This window comes from Phascolarctos cinereus, unplaced genomic scaffold (assembly GCF_003287225.1).
Source record: "Phascolarctos cinereus isolate Bilbo 61053 unplaced genomic scaffold, phaCin_HiC Scaffold_4;HRSCAF=312, whole genome shotgun sequence".
Taxonomy (NCBI): domain Eukaryota; kingdom Metazoa; phylum Chordata; class Mammalia; order Diprotodontia; family Phascolarctidae; genus Phascolarctos; species Phascolarctos cinereus.
In genome coordinates this window covers 3,529,830-3,535,991 of record NW_027555847.1, presented here as the reverse complement: position 1 = coordinate 3,535,991, position 6,162 = coordinate 3,529,830, and the positions used below count along the sequence as shown (strand labels likewise).

General features: G+C 50.8%; 1 long non-coding RNA gene across 2 annotated transcripts; it reads left to right on the top strand.

Moving 5' to 3' along the window:
- The first annotated feature begins 2,258 nt into the window (after nt 1-2,258).
- Nucleotides 2,259-5,455, top strand: LOC110192989 (uncharacterized). Of its 2 annotated transcripts, XR_013485773.1 has the most exons (4): nt 2,259-2,583; nt 2,781-2,969; nt 4,309-4,595; nt 4,838-5,455. It is a non-coding gene; the product is annotated as an uncharacterized LOC110192989 (long non-coding RNA). The 2 variants fall into 2 exon arrangements; XR_002320338.2 differs by having other exon boundaries at nt 2,259-2,969.
- Nucleotides 5,456-6,162: the final 707 nt, after the last annotated feature.

Genomic DNA, 6,162 nt, shown 5'->3' with positions numbered 1-6,162 from the left:
AGGTCAACCCAAGCCTTTCTTTCAAATTACCCAAATAAGGATGACAGTCATAAGAGTACTTATAGCATTTTCACATATAAGAAGTAAACAATTTGACCATATTGGGCCCTTTAGAATTGGTCTTTAGTGTTTACCTTATATTTCTCCTGGGTGTTATATGTTGAATTTTCCCTTAAGTTCTTCTGGGTTGTTTCTTTTTTTCCCACAAATACCTGAAAGTCTTTCAGTTCATTAAATGTCCATTTCTTTTTTCATTCAGGACTATACTTAATTTTTCTGGATAAGTCACCCTTAGTAATAACCCCAGATCTTTTGCTCTATGAAATATAGTATTCTAAGACCTACAGTCCTTCAACATAGCAGCTACTGGGTCTTGTGCAATCCTTATTGTAGCTTCATGATGTTTAAACTGTTTTTTTCTTGTTGCTTCCAATATTTTCTCTTGGGAGAAAGCCTGGGAGCTTTGAAACTTGGTAATGATATTCCTGTAAGTTTTCCTCCTGGGATCTCTTTCAGGTGGTGGTTGGTGGATTTTTTTCTATTTCTGTTTTGCCTTCTTGTTCTCCAACTTCAGGGCAATATTCCTTGATAATTTCTTCTGTTGTATTAAGATTCCTTTTTATTATAATTTTCAGGTAGTCTGACTATTCTTATATTATTTCTACTCAATCTATTCTCCAGATCAGTTATTTTTGCTGATGAGATGTTTCACATTCTCTTCTATTTTTTATTCTTTTGACCTTGCTTTATCATTTCTTGGTGTCTGTCATTAGCTTCCCCTTGCCCAATTCTAGTTTTCAAGGAATTATTTTCTTCTTTAAGTTTTTGATTGTCTGTTTCAAATTGGTTAACTTTCTTTTCATAGTTTTCTTGATTTTCTTGGATTGCTCTTGTTTTTTTTCTAATTTTTCCTTGCCTGTTCTTATTTAATTTTTAAACTCCTTTTTGAGTTTTTCCAAGAACTCTTTTTTATGCTTTGGACCATTTGGCGCTTCCCATTAAAAAGGGGGGAGGCTTTTGTAACTCCATTATCTTCCTCTGAACATGAACCCAGATCTCTATTCCCCATAGTAGCTATCTATGGCTGGGTTCCTTCTCCTCTGCTTACATTCATTCATTCATTTGTTTATTTAATTAGTTGTATAATCAAGTTGTAGTCCCAAGGTGTGGGGGATGATGCCTCAAGCCTCAGGGCCTTCTTACTGCTATTTCCTGAGCTTTGTTCTGGGGCCCAACCCTGGGCTCTCCTCTCCACTCCTAAGCCACAGCTAGGGCCCCTAGACATGCTGTCCTAAAAATGCTCTTGCTCGCTGCGGTCACTCTGGTGACGGCAAACAACAGCTCTCCTGTCTGCCTCAGAATTGAAACCAGGGACTCTGCTCTCCTGCAAATGCCCTGCCCCTCTGCTACTGCCCTCACCAGGCGTGGGTGAGCGCCTTCTCCCCCACAGCCCATCCCGGGATGTGTCTTATCAGCACAGCCATGCTTGCAGTCCCTCCCCAGTGGAAGGTCCTCCAGTCTCCTCCTGCTCAGCCTTCCAGCCCCATGGCTGTCCTCTCACAGCTGAGGCTGCTTCTCAGGGTGCTGCCCTGTTGATTCTGCAGAGCAGAGAGGCGTTTGAACCTCTGCCCCTGGGGTGGAGTCTTTCCTGGGGTCTTCTCAGTTTGTCTTAAGAAGACAATTGCTTTATCCCAACTTTCATTTATTTCTGCTGCTTTACGATCCCTCTGAGGCCAAAGCTGTCTTTTTTTGTGGAGGAAATTTGGAAAGCCGAAAGTTTTCTGACCTACTCTGCCATCTTCTCAGAGTCCTCTCCCAACATAAGCTTCTTGAAGGCAGGGATGGCTTCCATTTTCTCTTTGTCCCCAGAGCTTTAGCACGGGGCTGGGCACACGGTAGGCCCTGCAGAAATCCTTGGTGATCGAGTGCTCTGTGGCAGACCAGAACAGTTGTTCACCCTTTGTTATCAAAGAGGAGCAATGACATTAATGGGCCACGTGTTGACTCGCCCATGAATCGGATTTAAATGAGGCAGAGTCGCACAAAGTCATGGCCTTGCTCTCTTCCAGAGTCGTTAGAATCCAGCAGCGAGGCAGAGGTCAGGATGATTGATGATGGCTTGGGGTGCTGCGGCTGACCTTGGCGTCTTCCACGTCTAACCAAGCTCTCCGAGCTCCACAGCGCCTGCTTCAGCCGCTTTTGTGGCAACTGGAACAAGCTGCTCTTCTCCCTCCCCCCCCCCCCCCCCCCGCATTCTGTCAGAGAAGTCTTCACACATTTGCAGTAGACAGCCCACTAACTCACCGATGGGTTTGAGACCCCTCGGTTACCCTCAACCTGGTTTAGCCCAGACTCTGAGATGGTTTATCAGGGCGGGGTGGTGGTGGTGGCTGCTGCTCATGCTAGAAACGACAGCTGGCTGGCAGGTGGACACCAAAAGTGGATGGCTCTCCTGAACGCCCAGAGCCCGAGACACACCAGGAGCCTTTTGATCTGGAGCCCATGTCCAGAGAGGTTTCATCTTTTGGACCTATTTCAGGGCCCTCTTCTCTTGCAGGGGATTCCATCTTTTTATTCTGGAAAGTAAAAGTTCCGTTTGCTTTTTGTTTCAGATTACAAGGAGGCCATTTGGGTCTGTTTGAACTTTAAATGAGGGTCTGAAGTAGGAAAGCGACTTCAAAGGTGGAGAGGTGGGGTCACCGCCCCTCTGGTCTACCTTGGTCATAAAGAACCTCATCGTTAACATTTGGAGCATCAGGTCCACTTCTTTCCTTCCACAGCTTTCCCAGGAGGCCTTCCTTCCTTTCTCATCTGGCCCACCATTGGCTCCATCTGCCCAGAATCGGAGGCCATCTCTGGGAGTCCCAGATCACCTTCCACAAGAACATTTCAAGGGGAGAGGGAAAAAGGAAAAGGGTTCAGAGTTCAGAAGACACGTGGATGGGTGCACCAAAGTGGACACGGACAGGGTAAGGGACCTGCACAAAGTCACTTGGTCATCGAGTAAAGAAGGGGGCAGGGCAGTTGGTCAACTTACACTATGTTCCTCAGTGACAGCATGGGAGGGGTGATAAGAAAGGTCGGTCAGTAGGAGCAGGTGAAGAACTTCAGACACAGGCCTCCTTAGATGGGCTTGTAGTCCCCTAGGTAGCTGTCTGAAATTCCACTATTAGAAATTCATTCCTTTGGGCTGAGCCATTGGAAGCTCCAGTCCAAATAAAGAAATTATCCAAGGTTTCCTAGAGATGATGAGCTTTTGTGAGCAGTGTGACTGGCCAGAGACACTCCTTGGGAGGTTAGGGGATCAAGGGAACACAGAGGTGCCTGGAGAGGTCTTGATTTCCCATCATCCTCTCACTGTGGATAGGAGTCACTGACTTCCCTTCCCCAGGATTCAAGCTCCCTGAAGACATTCTAGTAATGTCCATTCTGAGCCAAAAAGTCAACCGAGTTTTAGGACCTACTACGTGCAGAGCACTCTGGCAGGCTCCGGGGACGTACAGAGTGGAGAGGAGCCCTTGGTGCTGCCTTCACCTCAGCATTCCAACAGCAGACAGCAATGCCTGCTCATTTTCCTGTTCTCTGCTGGGCTTTCTGTGTCTCCCCCACACCGAGGGCACTTGGTTTCTCTGCCAAGATGCACCATCTGTGACCAATTTCCCGGTGATGGGAAATCCCAAAGCAATTTCCCATTAAAGATCACATCTGCTCTGAAAGCCATGCCATAAGTGTTCCATTCTTGGAGAAGTGTTTTGGTAAAATGCATGTGGGCCAGCGATGGTGGGAGAGCCACATGGTCTGAGGTGGGAAGAACCATTAGCAGATGCTTGAGTAGCATGGATTCCCCTTCCCAGGGCCACTCCTCTAAGAGCCATGGAAGGGTCATTGGGAGGGTCAGAGCTTCCCCCAGGATGGGGACTTCATCCCCTCAGCAGCATTCTCAACCTCTGCTTGCACACTGCCAGGGCTGGGAAGCTCACTACCTATCATGACCTCTCAGCTCTGGCATCTTTGGATATTGGCAGTCTTTCCAAGACTCCCGGAGACTTGGAGCTGAGGGCGCCTGGGAACAGTGATACGGGGGCTAAGGCCCCACCCATTCTCCTATCTCCCCAGCCAGGTGCCCGAGGTGTCACCCCACCTCTTCCTCAGCCAGCAGCCGGTGCCAATTCAAGTTCTCACTTGGCCCCCAAGAGGAAATACGAGGATGAGCCTCCCCTTCTCCTCTGAGGAGATGGCAGCTGTGGGTGTGGACTGTGGTGTGCTCATTTGGCTGAATCGTTTTCTCCTCTTTTCTGTTTGTTATAGGCGACAGCTCCCTGGGAAGGGCGGGGGGAGGGACACATTGGCAAATGGAGGGGTTGGAAAACAAAAGGCATCAATAAGAAATGAAGAAAAAGCCCTGCTTGGGGAAGGTCCACGGGCTTCGTGGGAGTCGTTCAGGAGCGTCTGGGAACGCGCGCGCGGCTTTGCCTCCTCTGAGGGAGGAGAGGCGCCCCTCAAAACCACGAAGGCTGTTGGTCCATCCGGGAGCTGCCAGCTTAGAAGACATTTCGGGGTCTCCTGGCCACTGAGCTCGAAGATCTGACGTTGCGGTAGACAGCTTCCTTGTGAAAAGCTCCCTGTTTTTGGTGGGATGGTGGGGAGGAAGGGTGTCAGAAGTGTGGTGTGTGCTTGCGCGTGCACACATGTGTCTGGGTGTGCGAGCGCATGTGTGCACGTGCGCGTGCCCTGGCAAGGTGGTCACCGGGGAGTCAGCGGGAGAGGGAGGGAAAGCTTATTGTCCCTGTCACCACCAGCGGCAGGGAACATCGAGTCCAACCTTCTCATTTTACAGATGGAGAAACTGAGGCCAGTGACTTGTCCGAGGACAGAGAGGCAGAAAGTGGCGGGGGCCAGGTCTTCGCATCCCTCCTGCACACTGCGCTGGGCCTTCAGGGGACGCAGAGATGAAGACCCTTCGCTCAGGGACTCAGGAAGGAAGAGAAGCCGTCGCGCGTCGTTCCGACACCAAGGACGGGCTTGGCTGCGCGTACACGTCTTTCATGCCCTCCGTGCTGCCACCGAGCTGGCTGGAGCTAATTCTGCCCACTTGGCCTTCATTCCCAGCTCCCCTGCCTTTGTGCCTCCCTCCTTCGCCCCCCCCCCCCCGAGCGCACCGAGCCTCACATCTGCCTCCCAGAGCACCCAACCCCTCGCCAAGCTCTGCTCCGCTCCGCTGTCATCGTCCAGGCTGCAGACGCTTACCGGCTGTGTGACTCTGGGCGGGTCATTGAACAGCTGTCTGCCTTGGTTTCCTTATCTGTGAAGTGGGGATAATAATAGCACCTACTTCCCTGAGTTGTTGTGAGGATCAAACACTAGTGACATTAAATAATAATAAGGTAAAGCTCTTAGCGCGGAGCTTGGCATATAGTAGGTGCTTAATAAATGCACATTCCCTTCTTCCCCCGTCTAGTGCCTCGCTCTGAAATTATTCTGCAGATAGTTTGTGTTTAATTTTTCTTTGAACTCTGTGGTTCTCCCATGACAGAGTATACAGACAAAGGCCAGGGACTGCCTTGTTTCCTGTCCTTTGTCACTAGCCCAGTGCACAGGGTCTGGCCCACAACAGGCACTTAAAAGATGCTTATTGAAGGACCCAGTGAATGTAGACAAACTGGCCGTGACTGGTCGGATGGGACTGGGTAGGGGAAGAAAGGGAAGGGCCAAAGATGGTTCCATTCGGTGACTGGGAGAATGGAGGCCCCCGATCTTGGACCACGGCCATCCAGAGAGAACCAGACCTGGGGGTTGGTCCAGGCTGCTCCAGGGGCCCTGGGGGAGAGTCCTAGCAGGCAGCTGGAGATGCGTGGGGAGCTCAGGAGAGGGTGGGGGTGATGGGCTAGAGATGGGAACTCACAGTGGTGAGAGCCGGTTCTTTGGTAATGGTCTAATCCGGTGCAAGGAGGCCAGGCCTGGTGGCCGGCTTCAGGCCCAAGCCCACCTGACTGGGCTTCATGGTCCAGGAGCATGGTCACACTCCCATGCCAGGGAGGAGAAGGGAGGAAGATGGAGAGGAGAGCACCTGTGGGAGGGCGCTGCATGGAGGAGTCAACCAGACAGGGTGTTGGGGACTCCTGGGCTGCCGGGGCAGACAGATGACCCGGCGTGGAGGAGGCA